Below are 23,457 nucleotides of genomic sequence, written 5' to 3'. Positions count from 1 at the left end.
ATCAATACAAAAGATGACATATGTGATATACATTCATAGACCCTAGATTTTGAATCTATTGCATATGACATGGATATATTAAATAATGTAAACGTAAAACCAAATAATTATGTGCCCTAATGGCTACAACTTTCCAAGTCGATACTTGGGTTCAACAAAATGAATTTAACTCAATACAGGTAAAGCCCAAGGCTTAAACAAAAATAATTACATCAATAAACAAAACATGAAGCCTTTAGCTCCAAGTCCTCCCAAGCTACGTCCTTGGTGGAGACATATCATCAGCACCTGAAAGTTGTTTTCCACATAGTGTGAGCCACATCCCAGTGTATATGAATCTCAAGAAAGTTATAAGATGAATGCACATGCATGTCATCTGTCAAACATTCCTCATTTCCATATCAAAACAATGTAATGCTAGATTATAAATCAATTCACAAAAATAATCATTTTATAACAGAAAATAGGGTAGTGAATACAACACACTAGGAATCTCTAGGCATGTGTCTGCCACTAGGCTATACAATCACTACCAAAGCCATTTTACCGATACTAACCGGAAGGATCGGCACCTAACCACATAGGTTTCTAGACTTTCACCAAGGACACACATGCCAACATAATAGGCCAACATAATAACCACAATCACACCTCCTAACCAGATTCACCAACTCATGTAATGTCTATAACAATCAAGACGATCCTCCGCTGATAGCCCAAAATAGTTATTTATATACACAGACAGTTTTCAATCAAAATATACGATTTAATCCTTTTACAATAGGAGTGATATTATGTATCCAACTCCACCACCACCACCACCATCATCATCATCATCATCATCATCGTTCCAATTTTAGAAAAGCTCATAACATTTTCTGTTTCCTTACACAGTTCCAAATATTTGAAATTTAGGGCAAAACCCTTTTTTTCTTTCAAAATCAAATTTCAAGAAGAAATATCCACAATTTTAACATATCTCACCCAAAAACACATTTCTATAACCATTTTCAAGAACCCCTTTGGAAAACCTCTCTTTTGATTTCAAAACCAAACCCTAGGTTTTCCCAAATTCCTCCAAATCATCAACCCTTTTCTAGAACAAATAACTGAGCTAAAAATCATATAAAGAGTCAAAGGAATCCCTGCCTCAAAGTGGAAGACAAGAGGAAGCAAAGAGTAGAACTTGACGGAGCCAAAAACACTAAGTTCATCGATCAAAATGAAGCCCTCAATGTGCTCAATGTTTTTCTTCAAAGGAATAGGGTGAAGAGATTAACGGATTGACAGTATTTTGAGCTAAAAGTAAGAGCTAGAGAGAGTGTGTGAAGGTTTTTAGGGTTTTGAAATCTTTAGAGAGAGAGAAGGAGATAAAGAAAAAGTGACTCAAAATGGCCCTCTCTCGGACTGATATATGCACAGACCGCTTGAGAGACCAAAATCACTGCTCGAGCGCACAATAATCCCCTCCCAGTACTTTTGCAAACTGCAAAAGACTACTCGAGCGCATGAAGTGTCACTCAAGCACAAACATCACACTCTTAGTAGTTTTATAGACTGTAAAAGATTGCTTGAGCGCAAGAAAGACTACTCAAGCGAAGAAGCAAAAATCAGTGCAACAACTCTTAGAAAAACTAACTTTCAAACCAGTTTCAAACGCAACCAAAACTTCTAATAGTGAATCTCAACAAACAATAAGATGGAAATGAGATACACAACAATTAAGTACATGGGTTCTCAAATTCAAAAGTAAGAAAATGGATCGGGTCCAAACCAAAATTGTTATAATCTCCCCCCTTAAGGAATTTCATCCCCGAAATTTAAAATCAACTAACACTGATTGAAATAAAACCATTCATATATCATCCAGACTTGTAAAAAGGATACACCAAGTTGTTCAACCTTAACTATTACTATTCAATTCTCCAAACATATACAATGTTTATATACATTACAACATGAATAAATAAAAAAATTCAACACAAGTCTCAAGTATTAACAAATAGGTCTAGATACTTCTCACGGACTTCTGCCTCAAGCTCTCAAGTTGCCTCCTTAACCCCATGGTGTTGCCAAATCTGTCATCCAAATATAGAAAAACTCCATTCTCCAATAGCAAGTTGACAGTATATACAGAAAGGCAATGATTTTATAGAATGGGGAGGATTTTCATCGAAGGGTAAAAGTCCCTCAAAGAACATAGACGAACTCTAGAGGGTAATACTTGCAGAAGCAGAAACGGAGGAACAATTCTTTGCACTTTGCAAAGAAAGACGTCCAACCAATTACGTAACAAAATACCCCCAGTTAAAAACATTTTTGAGGGATCATTACAAACGAGAACGGCCCCCATATACTAGCGCCTTTAATTCATTTCCTTTTTGAAATGAAGAAGTAAAAAATTGGGCAAAAAATAATATTTTGTTTGTAAGTCAGAATTTTGTAAAATATGAGCTATGTCAAAATTGTTGTTTATGTGTTTACAATGAAAACGACAACATTAGATTAGGGATACATAACAATAATATACACGATTTACATACTGACAAAGAACTCTCCTCCTTCTCTGATAATAGGATCCTGAACAACGAACCTTAACTAATGGAATAGTCTTGCCTAGCAAGACTTGGTCCCAAGAGTCTAAAACTCATACTGGTCTCTCCTCATATGAGTCATCCATATCTATCTCTAACTCGATCCAATCTAACACGTGTGAAGGATCAGGATCGTACTTCCGGAGCATACAAATATGGAACACATAATGAACCCCGAAAAGTTAGCATGGCAAGGCCAAACGATAGGTTACCTCCCCAATCCGTTCTAGAATCTTAAAACACTTCCCAAATCTCATTAAACCCCATCTCGGTGAAATTTTCAAGAACACATGATCTCCTTTCACAAAAGATAAAGGTCTTCTCCTACGGTCAACATAGCTCTTCTGGCAACTCTGAGCCGAAACCAATCTCTTATGAATAAGTGCAACTTTCTCCATCTTTTCCCAGACTAATTCAGGACCTAACATAGGTGCGTCACCCACCTCGGCCCAACACACTAGAGATCTACATGGTCGGCCATGCAAGGCCTTAAATGGTGCCATACCAATACTCGCCCGAAAGTTATTATCATATGAAAACTCCACTAAAGGTACGTACCTCTCCCATGGCCCCTTAAAATCAAAAACACAACCCTGAAGCATGTTCTCTAAGATCTGAATGGTTCGCTCCGACTACCCATTAGTCTGAGGATGATAGGCGGGGCTAAACGTCAATTATCACCCACACAACATCATTACCCTTTGAGGCCTTGGAAGACCCATAACAAAATTCATCGTAACATGTTCCCACTTCCACTCGGCTACATGTAAGGGTTGCAACAAACCCGTTGGTCGCTGTTGTTCGGCCTTCACTTGTTGACAAGTAACATGCCTTGAAACAAATAAGGCTACGTCACTCTTTATCCTCCTCTATCAAAACTGGCAGCAAAGGTCATGGTACATCTTTGTGCCTCCGGAATGTACTGCAAGGTGTGAATGGTGGAACTCTCAGAGTACCTCCTCTCTACAGGATTCTGGCACAAAAAGACGGTTCAAATACCTCACACTAGAATTAGAATACATGTTCAAGCCTTTCTCCACCTTTCCACTAGCTATCTTCTCTCGAATAGTCTGTACTTCATGATCACCTCGTTGTGCTTCTATGACTCGGCCCACTGGTGTAGGTTGCGCAACTACAGTGAACAAAATAGCTGTTTCAATAGACTCGGTAAGATGTAAGTTGAAGTCACCAACAACACCTAATATCTCCCATTTTCGTATGGCAATACTAGTTATACTACTTACAGACTTCCTACTCAAAGCGTCAGCCACTACATTAGCCTTCACCGAATGATAGTGCAACTCAAAGTCAAAATCCTCCATAAACTCTATCCATCTCCTCTGCCTCAAATTCAAATCTTTTTGTGAAAATAGATATTTCAAACTCTTGTGATAAAAAAACACCTCGAATATCTCACCATATAAGTAATGCCTCCAGATCTGTAAGGTAAAAATCACTGCCGCTAGCTTTAGGTCATGAGTAGGATAATTTATCTCTTGAGTTTTCAACTGCTGCGAACTGTATGCTACCACCTTTCCTTCTTATATCAACACATAACTCAACCTTTCTCGAGATGCATCACAATAAATTGAATAACTCAAACCCCTCTCTGGAATAATCAACACTAGAGTAGTGATGAGTCTAACCTTAAGACATTAGAGCGAATTTTCACAAGTCTCACTCCATACAAAATTCACTCCCTTCCTCGTCAATCTAGCCAATGGTGAGGCCAATCTAGAGAAGTCTTTCACAAAACGTTGGTAACACATGGCTAAGCCCAAGAAACTCTAGATCTCAATGGCCTTCTTAGGTTGTTCCCAATCCTGCACTGCCTCTATCTTAGAAGAGTCTACCGTCACCCCTTCCCTGGATACCACAGGGCCTAAGAACTTAACTTTTTTCAACCAAAACTCGCACTTCCTAAACTGAGCATATAACGGTGGGCTCTCAGTAACTCAAGTATGACCCGCAAGTGTTCCAAGTGTTCCTCCTCGGAGGGTGAGTAGATCATGATGTCGTTAATAAAGGCAACCACAAAACGGTCTAAGAACTCACAAAAAATTTGATTCATTAAATCCACGAACGAAGTTGGTGCATTGGTTAACCCAAAAGGCATCACTGAGAACTCATAGTGGGCATACCGCGTACGAAATATCATTTTTGAATATCCTCCTCCTTCACTCTTAACTGTTGATAACCCGATCTCAAGTCAATCTTAGAAAAGCAACATGACCCCTTCAACTGGTCACACAGGTCATCTATATGAGGTAATGGGTACTTGTTTTTAATAGTTACCTAGTTCAACTTTTGGTAATCTATACGCAGTTGCAAAGTGCTATCCTTCTTCTTAGCAAAGGGAGTCGGTGCTCTCCAAGGTGATGTACTAGGGCGATGAAGCCCTTAACTAACAACTCTTGGAGTTGAATGTTCAACTCATACAACTCAATGGGTGCAAATCTATGCGATGCCATAGAAATCGGTGTCATGCCAGACACTATGTCAATGGAGAACTCAATCTCTCGGTGGGGTGACAAACTAGTAAGATCCTCAGGAAAGACATCCGAGCATTCACAAACTACCCTTGACAACTTAACTTGGACCTCATCACTCTCACTAACTAAGAAAGCTGGAAGAAGACAACTAAGCTCGCTCCGACCACGTGAGTCACCGTAGCATGACTTTTTTGCGCCCCCTTTTGGAAGGTTCGAAAGAATGCCCTACAGTTCGGATTCCCGTGGTTCTGAATCTAATCTCACAAGTGCAATGTGAAATTGATAAACACCAAATAGTCCAAATTCGGCAAATCTTTTGGAAAATCGATTTTGAATCAAATTGCCAAAAATGGACTGTTTTGCCAGATATAGAGTCGCCACCTAAATATTTTATTTTGGAAAAATTTAGGAAACCCATGTGTGGACAACCCATTTTTGACCGTCCTCAAGACTTGGATGTTCTTGCAGGTACATCCAGTCACAAGTTTGATCACTCGTCGAGCGCTGGAACTCCGCAACAGAGTGCCACAGGTTTGAGCTTTCCAAACCCTACATCAGTTCTATCCCTTTTTTGGACCATGTTTTGGTCTTTTTGGCATGCTTCTTTTGGAGCACTGCCGGCTATGTTAAGGCATTGCCGGCCATCAATGAAACCCTGATGGCTGGCCTGCCACCAGTACATCAGTAGATATTTTGTAGATATTTTTGCCAACTATTTGCATAGATTGACCCATCTGCTTGCACGTGGATAGCTGGATTGCTTTGAAGGCATCTGGTATCTTTTATATATAGAGGTCATCCTCTTGCATGCAAGGGGTTACAAAATTTTGTGAGCAAAATTTCTGCCTCTCTAGAATTCTCTCTCTCTCTCTATATATATATATATTGTTCTTGAAAGTGAGTTTTCTCTACACATTTGCACTAGCACCCGTAGCCAAACACCTTCACCTTAGAGTTGAGGGTCTTAGAGGCCTTGTTTAAGCTCCTAAGGTTGGTTTTAGCTCAGAGTTGAGGTTGTTTTATTGCTATGTTTCGAAGGTAAAGCTTACCTCTTTTAAAGCTTTTTTTTAATTGGTTTCTTAGCCATCTCTTTACACTACTTTGACCTGTTTTTTCAACCATAAAAAAACTCTATTTTTAAGGTTTTAAAGTAGTAGTTTAAGCCTTGTTGAGTTAGGGGGTTGTCTTGTCTTTTGCTATTTGGCTTGTGAAGCCTTTTGTGCTTGTTTTTAAGCTTTTAAAACAACTTGTTTTTGTCCTTTTAACCACTGAATTCCAGAGGAATTTCAGTGGTAAAATTTTTGTTTTGAGGTCCAAAATAGGAGGGGGTGGCCTCCCCTCCTTGTGTCATGTTTGCATGTGTAGATGGCCTAGCATGTGAGCATGTTTCTCTACCTATTTGTCACTTGATCTCAGTATGTTTTTGTTATTGATTTAGCATGCTTTAATTCTGTTTTAAGTGGTCTTGGTCATATGAGTCTTGCCATGTATGGTTGTTGTGCAAAAGGCCTTTACTAGTTTTGTGTTTCAAGGCCTTTAACATGCTTTGCATGAGATGATTGCATGATGTAGCATCATTTTGCATGTGATTTCAGTGCATATAATTCTGTTACACTCTCACTTATATCACTCTTTTATGGCTTTTGAGAGTTGTGTTTTGAGCCTTGTTTATAAGTCAACATGTGAGCATGTTTTTCTTGCCTTTTGTACTACCATCTCAGCATGTTTAGGTCTTTGATTTGGCATGTTTAAGTTCTGTTTAGAGCTGGTTTGGTCATTTGTGCTTGATATTGCATGCCTCTAGTGTAGTGCTCTTCACTAGCTTTAGTGTTTTTGGCTCTTAACATGTTGTACATGAGTTGTTTGCATGTTGTAGTATAATTTTTCATGCCATTTCAGCACTGAAATTCTGCAACCTCCCTCATTTCTTCACTTTTCATTTGTTTTGAGGGTTGGTTAGTCATAAGGTTGTTGTGGAAGCCGAATTTAACTGGATCAATAGGGACGAATGGACCCGTCTAGTCCAAAACGTAACCTCTATTCGGCATTGATCCTAGTCAATCAAAGAGCTGAATAAAATAACCGGCACTCCAGCCAGTAGAGCAAAGGCCGAGTAGAAGTACATGTGAAGGATCAAGGATGGGCCTGGCCCTAAGGCCCAAAGAGAACACTATAAATACGGGATCATCAGTCAGAGAAAGGTAGGTGAGAACTAGTGAACTTAACTTAAGATACAAGTAATCAAGAGAGTATACACTGACTTATCCGTCAGAGTGCTAATTTTGGCACCCCTCGACCGGAGTGTTCATTCCTTTTCAGGTGATTAGCTGAGGATCATAAGCATCCCCCAGGACCGGAAGAGTATGTCCAAACCACATCCCCCACAATTGGCGCCGTCTGTGGGAATACTCTAGAACATCTATGGTGGGCGTGACGGAAAATCCTCCAGCAGTCGCTGTCGACCCTACACCGCAAGATGAAACTAGTCCAAGCAATATGCTTGGGTCAGAGAATATTGCCGCAAGAAGGGCCATGAATTTCGATTCACCCTCGACATTAACACAAGAGGCAATGCAAGCGATTATGGAGCAAGCAAAGCAAAACGAACAGAGGTAGGAGAACATGATCGCTGAGAATGAACGTCTCTGTCAGGATTTGGCCTTGGAAGTAGCGAAGTCCAAACAAGCTATATGCCAAGATCTAGAACGACCACAGATAGTGACTCTGACTCATTATCCCCGGAGGCCAAAAAGAAGGGTCGAATCGAAGCTACCAGTTCTTCTGAAGAGAGTCTATGTATAAGGCATAAGCGAAGAAAAAATAGTTCAGACGAAGAAGACCAGCATGATCCCTTTGTACGACGAATCGCAGGGGCGGTCCTGCCCAAAAAGTTCAAAGCTCCGTCGTTCACTCGCTATGATGGAAAATCAAACCCCACCAATCACATCTGCCACTACAAGCAGGCCATGACATTGCATACAGATGACGAGGCCCTCATGTGCCAAATATTTCCCAGCAGTTTGGGACCATTGGCTATTAGGTGGTATTATAAACTCGAGCCGGCTTCGATCAAGAGCTTCCATCAATTACAAAAATCATTCAGGGCCAGATTCATCACCAACGAGGTCTAGCCAAAACAAGCTAACTCCCTCTAGGCAGTGCAGATCCAGCCAGGAGGAACACTAAGAGCGTATTCGGCACGCTACTGGGAGTGCTTTAATCTTGTTGATGACTCTTGCAACGACTCCATGGCCATCATCACCTTCAACATGGGTTTGCATCCTGACAGCGATCTCCGCAGCTCCTTGACTAGACGACCCCTCAAAATAGTCTGGTCGTTGATGAAGAAAGTTGAGGAATACTGCAAAGTGGAGGACGACGCCTTGCGGGTCAAAGCTGGAAACGTGGCCAACAAGACGGCCCCTTCCAAAATTGCTCAGTCGATAAGTTTCGTACCACCTTAGAGCCTCGAACCGCGACATCGGGCTAAACGGGACAAGAGACGAGATTCTCGCCGACCGAGCGACCAATACCCCCACCGAGCAAATGAACGACTGCAAATCGATGGCAGGCGCGCAAGGCGCGCCGACAAGAAATACACAGAGTTGGCAGAGCCGATCAGCGTGGTTATGTCCAAAGTCCAACATCTTTCGTTCTTCAAATGGCTGTCCAAAATGGTGGGACCTCCCGAAACGAGAAGACGGGATAGGCGGTGCGAGTATCACAAGGATCACGACCATGATACTAAGATTTGTTATGAATTGAAGGATCACCTGGAGGAATTGGTACAAGATGGTCGACTACAACAGTATGTCCGCAAAGGGAACTCAACCAAAGCAATAGCCTTACGACCAGATTCACCTCCACTCGGCGTGATCCACATGATATATAACCTAACAATGTCATCTGTGGTGCATACGATTCAGTTGAATCCCGACCCTCAAAATCAACTTAGTCTAGCTAATCGGCCCCATGAAGCTGTGAGCATTACTTTTGATGATTCAAATTTGGCCGGAGTGGCACTCCCCCACAATGATCCCTTGGTAATCGAGTTACACGTAAATCGATTAACCGTTGAGCGCGTACTCATTGATCTAGGGAGCACATCGGAAGTCATGTATTACAAGACATTCACCAAACTCGGCTTCTCCGAATCGGATCTCTCTCCGGCACCTTATCCACTATTCGGCTTCAACGCCAATCCAGAATACCCATTGGGAAAAATCATATTACTCGTTCGAGCGGGCTCCCGAACAGTGGAAGTGGAATTCTTGGTCGTTAAGCTGCCGTCGCCGTATAACCTCATCATGGAGTGAAATTGGTTGCACACCATGCTGGCCGTGCCGACTACCTATCATCAGCTACTACGCTTCCCGACAGAACGCGGCATTGAGCAAATTCGTGGCTCCCAGAAATCAGCACAAGCATGTTATCTCCTTGCTGGAAAGACGCCAAAAGATTTGCAAGTGAATTCCATTGAGGTGCCAGATCAGGAGAGCCTCGACGATGTTGGGCAGCTCCCAAGTGAAAAGGCCACGAAAGCCCTAGATCGAGTTGAAATAGACGGAAGCCCAGGCAAGTTCTTCATGGTCGGCGCCTCCCTGAATCAAGCCAACAAACAGCAGCTAATTTCTTTCCTGCTCAGCAACCTAGATGTCTTTGCGTGGACTCCATACGAGATGCCGAGTATAGATCCGTCCATTTCATAGCACCGTTTGAATGCTGACCCTAAGTGCAAGCCGATCATTTAGAAAAGCCAGCGATCAGCCGCAGAGCACACTGTCACCATTGTCAAGGAGTTTGACAGGCTGCTTGATGCCGGGGCAATCAGGGAGGTGACCCTACCCTACATGGCTCTCTAATACAATAGTTGTGAAGAAGAAAAATAGGACTTGGCGAGTGTGCGTCGATTTCACAGACTTAAACAAAGCCTGCCCCAAGGATTGTTTTCCCCTACCCAGAATTGACCAACTTGTACATACGACGGCACGCCATCAGCGTATGAGTTTCCTCGATGCCTACAGAGGCTACCATCAAATCGCCATACATCCAGAGGACCAAGACAAAACTGCATTCCTCACCCCAAGAGGAACCTACTGCTACAAGGTTATGCCTTTTGGGCTGAAGAATGCAGGGGCAACCTACCAAAGACTGGTCACTGCCATGTTCAAGGAGCAACTTGGCCACACTATGGAAGTGTACATTGACGATATGGTGGTCAAGTCCAAGGAAGAACAGAATCATATAGCCGATCTGGAAGAGACATTCGGCATTCTACATAAATATAGAATGAAGCTGAATGCTTCCAAATGTGCATTTGGGATCGGCTCTGGCAAATTCTTGGGTTACATTGTCAACCATCGAGGAATCGAAGCCAACCCAAGGCAAATCATAGCAATCCTAGAACTCGGCTCCCCTCGATCGGTCAAGGATGTTTAGAAGTTAATGGGGATGGCTGCCGCACTCAATAGGTTCATCAGTCTTTCCACGGACCGCTGCCAACAATTCTTTCATACATTACGGTAGGGCAAGTCTTTTCAATGGTCCGCCGAGTGCGAAGCTGCTTTCAACGGCCTCAAGACCTACCTCCGATCAGTTCCACTCTTGACAACACCTTCGGCCAGTGATCCGCTCATTTTGTATCTGGCCGTTTTCGACTGGGCCGTCAGCGCCGTACTGATAAAGGAAGAACAGGGGGAGCAGCGACCAGTGTATTGTGTAAGCAAGGCAATGTTTGACACCGAAACACGCTACCTTCCGTTGGAAAAACTCATTATGGCCCTTGTCATGGCAGCAAGGAAACTGATGCACTACTTCCAAGGGCATAGCATCGGGGTGCTAACAGATTACCCCCTCCGATTAGTACTACGAAGTGCAGAAGCATTAGGACGCGTTTCAAAGTGGGCTCTTGAACTCAGCCAGTACGATATTCAGTTTTTACCCAGAACCTCAATCAAGGGATAGGTGCTTGCCGACTTTGTTGTCGAATTCACAGGGGGCCTTATCGACTTCAAGTCTGATGAAATTCGACCCAAGTCGAACTAGAGAATTTATGTTAGGGACATCTGGCAGTTGTACTGTGACGGATCGTCCAATCAATGGGGCAGTGGAGTCAGAGTAGTAATCATGGTTCCCGATGGGCGCAATAATTGAGCAGGCTGTCAAGCTTGGCTTAGAAGCATCAAATAACGAAGCCGAATATGAAGCCCTTCTAACTAGTTTGCGTAATACACATCTTCTGGGTGCTCGGTGTTTGGCTGTATTTTGCGATTCAAAACTGGTGATCAACCAGCTTAAGGTGGAGTACGGGGCTAGAAATGACCGTATGGCGGCTTACATGAAAACGGCTAACTCCTTGGTGGCAAAATTTGACCTTCATCAATTGAATCAGATAACACGTGATCAGAACACACATGCAGATGCCCTAGCTTGCCTAGCTTCCGCCATTAACTCAAAGATTAAACAGACCATTAAAGTAGGTTTTATCCCGGAGCCGAGCATTGGCCCTTGGAGGAAGTCCAGGTCAATGTCATAAAAGCTGGACCGAGTTGGATGGATCCCATTGCTGCATTCTTGTCTTCCGAATAGCTCCTAGAGGATAAGAAGGAAGCGCACAAGCTGCGAAACAATGCCCTGTGATACTACTTGGATCTGCAAGGAAAGCTTTATAAAAAATCCCTTTCTAGTCCATATTTGGCATGTGTGCATCCGGACAAAGTCGAAGAGCTTCTGACTGAAATACATAAAGGCAGCTGTGGTGCCCATTCTGGCAGGCACTCTTTGGCTCATCGAGCCGTGACTCAGGGGCATTACTGGCCGACAATGAGAGCCGACACCGAATGTTACATGAAAAAGTGTGAACAGTGCCAAAAGTTCTCTCCTTTGACCCACCTGCCTACTGAAGAGCTAAGCTCCATAACCAGTCCTTGGTCGTTCGCCTAATGGGGACTTGACATCGTTGGACCACTGCCTTGTGCCCCGGGTAACAAGCGGTTCTTGATTGTCACGACAGATTATTTTATGAAATGGGTAGAAGCGGAGGCACTAACGCACATCCGAGATACCGACGTGAAGCGTTTTGTTTGGAGAAATATCATAACATGATTCGGTGTTCCAAGAGCACTTATCTCAGGCAATGACACCCAGTTTGATTGTGGCGTCTACCGAGAGTTGTGCAACAAGTATGGTATCCGGCCTTACTTTTCCACGCCGGCTTATCCACAAAGCAATGGTCAGGTTGAAGCCTCTAACAAATCCATCCTGGACGGCATCAAGAAGACGCTGGAGAAAGCTAAAGGCAAATGGGTCGAAGAATTGCCGAGTGTGTTGGGGGCTCATCAAACTACGCCGAGGTGATCCACTGGGGAAACGCCGTTTACTCTATGCTTTGGAACCCAGGCTATCATACCCCTCGAGATCGACCTCCCAACCTTGAAATCAAAAGTTTTTGATATGGGCCAAAACGACATGATGCTAGCCTTGGATTTAGTTCTGATTGAAGAACGAAGAGATCGTGCTCTTGCATCCGTGGCACGATATCAACAGTAGCTTGCTAAGTCGTATAATCAACGTGTTCAGCTGCGTCGCTAGACACCAGGAGAGTTGGTCCTGAAGAAAGTACTTCCAGTTGCCAAGAAACCGGCCGATGGAAAATTGGGTCCTAATTGGGACGGCCTCTATCAGGCCGACTCGATCGTGGAAGTAGGGGCATATTCGCAAAAGACATGTCTGGAAGGAGTCTTCCACGACCCTGGAATTCAACGCATTTACGTAAATTCTATCATTGACCCGACTTGTGGGGCTTGATATTTATACATATTTCACTTTTGCAATGCAAAGTTTCTCATTTCTTCATATTGCAATTCAGTTCACAAGTCTCCGGATTCAGAGCCCCATCGACGCATGACGCCTTTGGGCCGATTAAGCTTTTGGATTCGGAGCGCCCTTCGTGGATATCATGATTGGCCAAATAAAGACTCTGGATTAGGAGCCCCATCGGCGCATGACACCTTTGGGCTGATAAAGCCTCTGGATTCGAAGCACGCTTTATGGATATCACGATTGGCCAAATAAAGACTCCGTATTCGGAGCCCCATCGGCACATGACGCCTTTGGGCCGATAATCCTCCGGATTTAGAGCGCCCTTCGTGGATATCATGATTGGCCGATTAAGCGTCCGAATTCGGAGCGCCCTTCGTGGATACCACGATTGGCCAAATAGACTCTGGATTCGGAGCCCCATCAGCACATGATGCCTTTGGGCCGATAAAGCCTCTGGATTCGGAGCGCCCTTCGTGGATATCACGATTGGCCGTTTAAGCCTCCGAATTTGGAGTGCCCTTCGTGGATACCATGATTGGCCAAATAGACTTCGGATTCGGATCCCCATCGGCGCATGACGCATTTAGGCCGATTAAGCCTCCGAATTCGAAGCGCCCTTCGTGGATATCATGATTGGCCGTTTAAGCCTCCGAATTCAGAGCGCCCTTTGTGGATACCACGATTGGCCAAATAGACTTAGGATTCGGAGCCCCATCGGCACATGACGCCTTTGGGCCGATTAAGCCTCCGAATTCGGAGCGCCCTTCGTGGATATCATGATTGGCCAATATAAGCCTTCAGATTCGGAGCGCCCTTCGTGGATATCACGATTGGCCAAATAAAGACTCCGGATTCGGAGCCCCATCGGCGCATGACGCCTTTGGGCCGATCAAGCCTTTGAATTCAGAGCGCCCATCGTGGATACCACAGTTGGCCAAATAGACTTCGGATTCAGAGCCCCATCGGCGAGTGATGCCTTTGGGCCGATTAAAGCCTCCGGATTCGGATGGCCTTCGTACAAGCCGTATAAACAAAGGCTGAAATATGTAAATATTGAAAATAGAATAGTTTAGGCCACATAAACGTAGTCTAAAACGTGCGAACATTCAAAATAAAATGTGTCCTTAGATAAATCGATTGACATAAAGTGTACTAATATAAATAAAAAGTATGCTGCAAATTAAAAACTAAGCATTTTAATAAAATCAGCCAATAAATACATGCTTTCGCTCTCAATCTACATAAGAATTACAAGGTCTTCTTCTGTTCGGCGTCTCCCTCATCATCACTCTTCTCAACTTCGAAAGCGGAAAAAGGGAAATCATTCTGTTGGTACAACGGCAACGCAGAATTCACACCTACTGCCTAGAGAGCCTTAGCTTCTTGAAGTGCCTTGATCCAGCCGTGCCTAAACCCACGATTTTCACATCGGCAAACTTCTTCTGCGAGCTTCTCCTTGGTCTTCTGAATTCCAACCTTTCGGCCATCATGGAAACCTTTTTCATAGGTCGCGGCCCTCGCAATCTCAATCGCGAACATGCTAGCCGTGTTCCGATCGGCAATAACATCACTTATCAGCCTTTGAGTCACCCTCTCTTCTACAACCGGGTTCGAATGGTTGGCTGATTGAGACTCGGCAGACTTGATTTTTCTTAGCTCACGCTTGGCCTTCTCCGTGCGTGCTTCTAACTTCTGAATGCGTTCATCTCTCTGCTCTATATCGCGCCGAGCGGCGCGAAGACGCATGCCAATTTCATAAGTGGTGTACAGCACCTTCACCACCCCGTGAATGCCTTCACGAAACACTTCGACGTCCTGTCGACCTACCATCAACTGCTGGACTTCGGGTGGAAAAATTTGTCGAGCGAACTCGACTGCCACATTTGGATCTCGAACGATTGAATCCGCCTCTGTCATTGGTCTATTCCCTATGAAGACCGTAAAACTCAGTGGGCGCAGAGTCGCGTCGGATTCCCTTCCAGAATGGGGTTGAGGAGATTTGCCCTATGGCTACTTGTCCCTCCTGGGCGACCTACTTCGACGACGAGGAGATTAATGTCTCTCCCGATCTCTCGAAGTCCTACTTCCTGTGCGCGAAGGTTCATCACTTCGACTCATATATCCTCCCAGCTCAGCTAGCGTCCTTGCTTCTCCTCTACTATTGAAGAAAAGTCTATTCGACATTCGCACTTGTTTAACCTTCCTCAAAGAGCTGGACTGAGTTGCTGACTGAGCATATAAATAGGACCTTCATTCATGAAGTACACGCTGATTTATTCCCTACGAGGGCAACACCTCCGAGGCAATCTCATTAATATTGAAACCTCAACAGCCCGACGTCGATTGAGTCATATGCCCCAATCGCCACATCAACCTCTGTTATTCGGTGTTCTATGTTCATGAACCAGTTGGGGGAAGGGCAGATTCATCAATCTAGTCGGCTTGAGTGCCCCAGCTGCTCCACGAATCGATTCATCAGTACAATATTCATAAGTTCAATTTATTCAGCGTTCTATGTTCATGAACTAGCTGGGACAAGGGCAGAGTCATCAATCTAGTTGGCTTGAGTGCCCCAGCCGCTCCACGAATCAATTCATTAGTACAATATTCATAAGTTCATTTTATTCGGCATTCTATGCTCATGAACTAGCTGGGGCAAGGGCAGATTCATCAATCTAGTCGGCTTGAGTGCCCCAGCTGCTCCACGAATCGATTCATCAGTGCAATATTCATAAGTTCATTTTATTCGGTGTTCTATGTTCATGAACCAGCTGGGGCAAGGGCAGAGTCATTAATCTAGTTGGCTCGAGTGCCCCAGCCGCTCCAAGAATCGATTCATCGGTACAATATTCATAAGTTCATTTTATTCGGCATTCTATGTTCATGAACCAGCTGGGGCAAGGGCACACTCATCAATCTAGTCGGCTTGAGTGCCCCAGCCGCTCCACGAATCGATTCATCAGTACAATATTCATAAGTTCATTTTATTCGGTGTTTTATACTCATTTCATTCGGCGTTCTAGTTCACGAACCTCCGTTATTTGGCGTTCTTGTTCATGAACCAGCTAATGGCAGATTCATCAAGCTAATCAGCTTATGTACCCTAGCTGCCTTATGAGCTGACCTATCGACACCTCATGAATTCATTTTATTCAATCATAAATCAAATTCATTAATTTAATCGGCTATTAAGTTTGCTGTCTCACGTAGTCGTGACATTTTGTTCTAACTGCTGATTCTTTTAATTATGTACTCATATAACGAACAATACAAGCAATAACTTGAGAGCATAGAAAATTTTCATTCATAAATTAGGCGCTAACAGCGGACATTTTACACATGAAAATCAAAAAAAGATGAAAATCAACTAACAAATAACATACATTGAAATAGAAAATACCTAATAAAACTAAAATGTCTCCCAAATCAAGCCTCAAGATCGGACTCAAGCGGCTCAATGTCCACTTGCTCGTATGGAATTGGCATGGCTAATGTAACTCCAACGATAATAAGGGCTTTGAGCCACTCGTGTTTGAATCCCCGATTCTCGAATTTGGGGACTTCTTCTACGTAGTTTTCAAGGGCGGCACTTTTTCCAGCTTCGAATGCCGCAGAAGCCTCAGAGTCGGCTTTTTGCTTGGCCTTCTTCAACTCTTCTAACTCAGCCTCCACCTTGGCAAGTGCCTCCTTGGCTAACTTGAACGATTCCTCGCTCGCGTTTGCCCTCTCCTCGGCGTCGGATCTGAGCTGCTCAGTAGTCCGAGCCCTCTACTTCTCAGCTTCGCCTCGAGCACTTTCCATTATGGCTCTAACCACCTCGAACTCGGCCCTGCTCCTCTCACCTTCAGCTTCTGACTTCAAGTGGCCAATTCTTTCAATGGTATCATGCTGACGGCGGCCCAGTTCGGCTATCCTTCCAACCATCTGCAAAACAAAGAGTTGGGATCATCGCATACCAAGAAATATCGTATGCAAACCAAACGAGGAGTAAAAAAGATCAAGTCACATACCAAAAGAGCCGACTAGGCAACTAATCCTATTGCTACCAAATCTGGATCGGCACGAAAGGTTGCCTTGTTAGCTGGCAAGGAGACTGAGGCAACCAAGCTCAGAGTCACAGCCGGATCTTTCAAAGCCGATGCTTCAGAGGAGATCGACATGTTCTTTATCTTTGATTCGACAACGAAAGGAGCAACCACACCCGACTCCTCTAAGCGTGGCCGTTTGTCAACGGGGCCCTCCTCGGAGCCGGCCACGCTCTCGGCGGTACATTTTTTTCCCCAGTCCTCTGCAATCGGCCGTTCTTTTGTCATCGGCCTCTCGGCATCCTTCTCCATCTCGGCTGCACGAACTTGAGCAATTTCTTCCACTATAATAGGTTCAGAAGATTCAGTCGGGGCAAGTCCAAAACGGGTGGCCTCGGCTTTCCATCAGGCTGCCATGCGTTCGGCGTTTCTCTTTCGTGCCAACTATGTGAGGCTTTCCCAGCCATGCCCTCAGAGCAAGCGCCGGGAAGGTCTCCCAAATTCATAAAAATATCTTCAAAGGAGACGTCCTCTTGGCCTGATGTGGGCGAAGGGTCGGACGAGTTGAGTCATGCTTCCTCAAAAGCCGAATTAAAAGCCTCGTTAATCTCCACCGCCAACTGGTTTGGGTCCTCGGCGATTGGTTCGGCCGCTTGTTCTTCTACTTGTTCCGAATCGGATGCTTCTAAACCAATCTGTCTCAAGTTTTTGAAGCTGGGGAAGGTAAGGGCTGTAAAATGGTTGTCACCTTTCGGGATCAGAATGTTGTCCGCCGTCGAAATGTCGTGTAAGTCGGCTCGTACTGTAGAAGAATGTGGGGCGCCCTCCCTTGTTTTTGAAGGTTTGGACGACCGACAAACTATAGTGCGGTTTTGATTTCTGCAAGTATAGTGTCGTCATCTGAGGCAAACACTTTCTTCAAGTCGCTTCCTGCATAAGCAAAGCGATTAGATGTATATTGGGTTGAATTCAGATATGGAAATAACATAAACAAAAGTAATCTAATCAGCCACCTGGTTCGCCTTTTCGCCTTGGCACAGGGTTTAGGCGACCTTCACCTTCGCCGAATTCCCAATTGTCGCGGACAACGACCATCACGTCATCGACTCGCTTGCTAGAGCTGGCAAGCATCGTCACTAAGTGATGATCAGTATCCTTGGCTCTAAGAAAGTAGCATCCTAGCCGACCAGTAGATTTGGCTAGGACATAACAGTGTCGAACGGCGGGTCTACCTAAATTAATCCTAAGACGCCGATTTAACTCTACAATTCCCATTATGATACGAAAGAAATTCACATTGGACTGGGAAGGGATTAGACCCCAGTATCGTAGAATGGCCCTCAAAAACGGATGAAGGGGAAAGCAGACTCTGCCCTTAGCAATTGACAGGAGAGGAAAGACGATTGTGCTCTCGTCATCCCTCTCCATATCAGTGGTGTTGTCTGCCAAAAGTGACAGATGAACGTCATCTGGGATGGAAAAATGGCGACGAAAGTTGGTGATTCGGTCTGCTGAAAGGAGCTCCTTCAAATGTTTTACCATCTTGGCCAGTCCAAGGATTATGGAAAACTAAAAGCAAACAAGGAAGCGGGATCGAAAGTGAAGGAGAAGAAAACTTACAGGGGGCGAAGGGAAAGACGAGAAAGAAGGAAGTTGCAGAAGCCGCAAAGTGAAGGAGTTGCACTAGAAGGCGAACCAGATATCTTTGAGTATTCAGAACATACATTTGAAGAGACAATTTCAAATCACATTAAATGGAGGCAGAGTACGAAGGGGCGGGAAAGTGTTACAATGACCAAAAAGCGTGTACGCGTTCTGACAGGCATTGGGAAGAGGGTTAAGTGCCAAATTTTTGACTTCCCAGGCTAGAAACCAAACACGCTGACTAACTGATGCTAGTGGGGTGTTTGGGGGGCAATTGTGGGAGCCAAATTTAACTGAATCAATAGGGATGAATGGACCTGTCTAGTCCAAAACATAACCTCTATTCGGCATTGATCCTAGTCAATCGAAGAGCCGAATAAAACAACCGGCACCCGAGCCAGTAGAGCAAAGGCTGAGTAGAAGTACATGTAAAGGATCAAGGATGGGCCTAGCCCTAAGGCCCAAAGAGAACACTATAAACACGAGATCATTAGTCAGAGAAAGGTAGATGAGAACTAGTGAACTTAACTTAAGATACAAGTAATCAAGAGAGTACGCACTGACTTATCCGTCAGAGTGCTAATTCCGACACCCCCGACCGGAGTGTTCATTCCTTTTCAGGTGATTAGCTGAGGATCATAAGTGTCCCCCAGGACCGGAAGAGTATTTCTAAACCACATCCCCCACAGTTGTGATTAAGCTTGAGATTGAGCTCGTGCTCAATGGTTTTAGCTCCCTTTTGGGGGTTTCTACTAACCAAAGGCATGATCACTCTCACGTTTTAAGCCATCTTTTGGTTGACTCCTCTCTCATTAGAGGACTTTCACCTTGGACAAATTAACTAAAGAATGGCTTGGTAATGCCAAAATGAGTAAACAAGAATTGGACAAGTAAAACATAACTAAGATAAGCATGTTGTGTTTGCATTGCATTCTGTTCAATCGGACGTTGTATTGAACACAAGGAAGATTGGTCCATTTCATACTTGAAGTGATGAAATGAGTCAATCTCCTTTGTCTCCATTGTCTTTGATCATCCATGATAAGGTAGTGGTCAAGAGTCTTGTTTTATGCATTTATTGAAAGTGTACAACTTGGATATTTGGCCATCATGCATTGAAAATGCTTGATTGGTGGTCTTGGATCCAAGAATGCCACTCCTTTGATGTTTTGAGATGATAGGGAGGGGTATAGTACAAACATGTCCTTGCGAAACCCTCAATATTCCTCTGTCTATGCTCTGTTGCAGTGTGGCAATCCAGCACACTAGTGGCCGGTGCTGATACATTGATGGCCGGCAGTGCTTTATTCTTGGCTGCCAGTGCCTCCCTTTGGCCGGCAGATGGCCGACAGCAATACCTCATGGTCGGTAGGCCACTGGTGCATTCCTCAACATTGGTTCGGTAAGGTTGAGCAGAAAGTTCTTGGAGTAATCTTGCAAACAGAGCCTCTCAAGAGCAAACTGGAAGGCGTTTCGGGATGGAAGCCAAGTGCATGCATCTTTTATTTCCAAAGCAAAGTAGTAGCAGCCTAGTTAAGCATGTTAATTACTTTGTTAATTTGCATTGATTATGTAATAATTAAGTAGCTTTAGCTTAGCTATTTCTTTATGTTGTGTTGTAATAATTAGTAAGTAGTTTATTAATTATTCAATTGGTTGTGTAATAATTAGTCTAATTAGTTTAATTAGATTAGTTAGCTTAGTTTAGTTTGGCTTAGCTTGTTTATTCGGACCCTCCTTCGAGAGTTCACAATGTTGTAATAAGCGTGCGTGCGTGTGTGTGCATGTCTTCCAACCCCACTTCTTTCTTCCTTTTACTTAACCACTTTCGATGGTTAGATTAGGGCATGTTTTGATTAGCATACCTTATGCTTGCATGTTTGCATCATTCATTTGTCTTGCATGCACCAGGCTCGGCGCATCATTCAAACTGCATTATATTTCAATACCTCTTTGAATACGTGTTTCAAAGCATGCTATCAAATCGTTGCATTCATATGCCATCTTAGATAGGCAAGCCTATTTAGTTGCATTATTGTATGTGTTGTATTAGGCATCTTAGCATAGTTAGGAGCATACATATTTCTAACTGTAGACGTCCCCGAACACCCCGGGAGGGAATCCTGTTTTGTTCATTTTAGGGCTCACTACAGTTCAAACTCAATGTCACAATTCTTAATCTGATCTCGCAAAGTGCAATGCAAGATTGATAATTCACCAAAGAGTCCAAATCCGGCAAATCGTTTTGAAAAATAGATTTTTAGAAAGAAGTGCCAAACATGGACTGCTTTGCTAGATACAGAGTCGCCACCTAAATATTTTGTTTTGGGGGAATTTAGGAAACCCTGACTCGTTGCCTAAGGCCACGTGTCTGTCATCACTAAAGTTGCCTCGGTTCGGGAACTTGGGTACGATTGGGGAAGGTCAGCTATGAGCACCTCCGCTCGCCCGATCTGAAGATCAGCCTGTACTAAGCATGATATTTTGTTTTGAAAACATATGTGTTCTTATTTTGGTTAATTAGCTAGAATTTACTATGTGATGCTCACAACACACAAGCATAGACTAGATCGCCTAATTTGGAACAAAGCATCGCATATCCGTCTTGTTTTGGAAAATGGTTTGAAATATGCTACTCGCAAGTAGGCTAAAATACGGGTTTCAACGAATTATTCCAATTCAAGCAACCCAACCTTCACCCACAGGCATTCAGGCAGTTATATCACATAAGCAAATAGCCTCATGGTAAGCATGTTGTCATGTTAACACTCACATACATGCAAGATGCTAAAGCATAAATACTCACAGTGTACTTCGAGTCAAAACAAGGAATATGTAAGTAATCAAACGTATGATCCAAATTCATGTTAAGATGGCTAATGCATCGCAGGCAAAATGCAACTAGAATAGGCTCGGCTAATCTAAAATGGCATGTGAGATGCTGCAAATAGCATGTATTCAAGTTGGAATTTAAATACTATGCAGTTAGTATGATGCACCGAGCCCGGTGCATACAATACAGATGAATGATGCAAACATGCATAGCATAAGAATGCAAATTGAAATGTGCCGTAGAACTAACCATCATAAGCGGTTAAGTAAAAGGGAGAAAGAAATGGTGGTTGGAAGACATGCATCACATACACGCACGCTTATTATAAAACTGCCCTCTCTTGGTGGGTCTGAATGAATAATACAAAATAATTAGCTAACAAGCTAATTAAATTTTACAGACCCTTAATTAATTAAACAAATTAATTAAATTACTGAAAGCAATAAAATAGCCTCGGGAAAAGGGACGAATGCATACACGCTCGGCTCCGCTCGGAAATCCACCGCTTTGTCACATGTTGCCTCTGTTTACACTGCTCTGCACCTCTGAGGACTGTACAAGTCTCAAGGTTACTTCTGGATTACTCCCTAAGCACTGTGGGAGGTCACCGACCGAGAGGAAACAACACCGGCCATGGAGAACTGGTCATCGACCATTTGTGGTAATCTCGGCTAACAATACATGGCCGGCCGGCACTGAAGATGGTCGACCGACCATCTCTTCCTGCAGAATCCTGTTTTGCTGCAGCAAAGGACAGACAAGACATGGAAATGCATTTCAAAGCAATGGTTACACCACCACCCTCCTCATCAAGTTTGAGACTCAAAGGAGTATGGTTCTCGACCCTCGGGCCACCAATCACGCATTTCAATGCATGATGGCCCAAGAAGTCAAGTGTGCAATTTGATATCAAATGAAATGCACACAAACACACAATGATCCTAACCTCTATCATAATTGATCAAGAGGCAAGGGATGCAAACATGCACAATGCTATGCAACCTAGACATGCAAGCTAAGCATGCAATATGAGCATGTGAACAAGCATGCAAACATGCAAGTATGTAACAAGTATGCAAGCTAACAAGCATGCAAGATGCAATTTAAACATGCAAACATGCAAGACTTGTAGCAACATGTTAAGCAACTTAATCAAAGATGCATGCCAAATGCAATATCACTTAAACATGCAACAACATGTTAATAGTCCTATCATCTAGATGCATAAACATACATAGCATGCAACAACATGCAAAGGGGCCAAGTATGCGACAGCATGCAAGGCAAGCATGTAACAACATGCAAATGATGGTCTTAGACCAATATGGGCAGCTCTCAAATAGGCCCAAATCCCAAATCAGCGGCCAATATGCTAAGGGATAAGGGACAAAGTCACATACAAACATGCATGTATAATGGTCTAACACTTAAGCATAAAAGGGCAACTTTTAAGGACACTTAAAAGGGACAAACATGGACATATGACAAGCATTTTAATACTCTGAAAACATGCAAAGGATGATGCCAAATCAACCTAATAATGCAAACAAGTCATGCACAAAAAGCTTGAAATTAGCCCAAAGGCTCAAACCATGATCATGTGACACATGAAGCAAATGATCAAAGTGGACCAAAACAGATCCAAATCATGCCAAAGTAAGCCTAGAACATGCAATGGCCAAAGCTAAAACAAGCTTAAACAAAAGGGGCAAGGCATGAGGCATACAAGGCCACCAAAGAGGTGTTACAGTACACCTAAGACAACCAAACATGGCATGATTCAAGCAAGAAAAATCAGAGATATAACATGTTAAAATAAGCCCAAAAACCCACTTAGATGGCATCTAAATGGTCTAAGCATGATTGCGTACACAACGGCACATCCATGAGGCATACAACCCTAACTCTTTAAAGCATTAAAGCAGTAAAGCAGTTATAAATGCAAGCAAACAAGCAGAACATATGGACTAAAATAGCATTATAAGTGGTGCCAAACCACTGAAATGATCCAAATGGAGCATGCTAGAGGATTCAACACTCGAAGCTAA

This window comes from Camellia sinensis, chromosome 3 (assembly GCF_055761805.1).
Source record: "Camellia sinensis isolate YWXY chromosome 3, ASM5576180v1, whole genome shotgun sequence".
NCBI classification, from domain to species: Eukaryota; Viridiplantae; Streptophyta; class Magnoliopsida; order Ericales; family Theaceae; genus Camellia; species Camellia sinensis.
The sequence above is the reverse complement of the archived record's forward strand: the minus strand, read 5'-3'. Positions refer to the sequence as shown.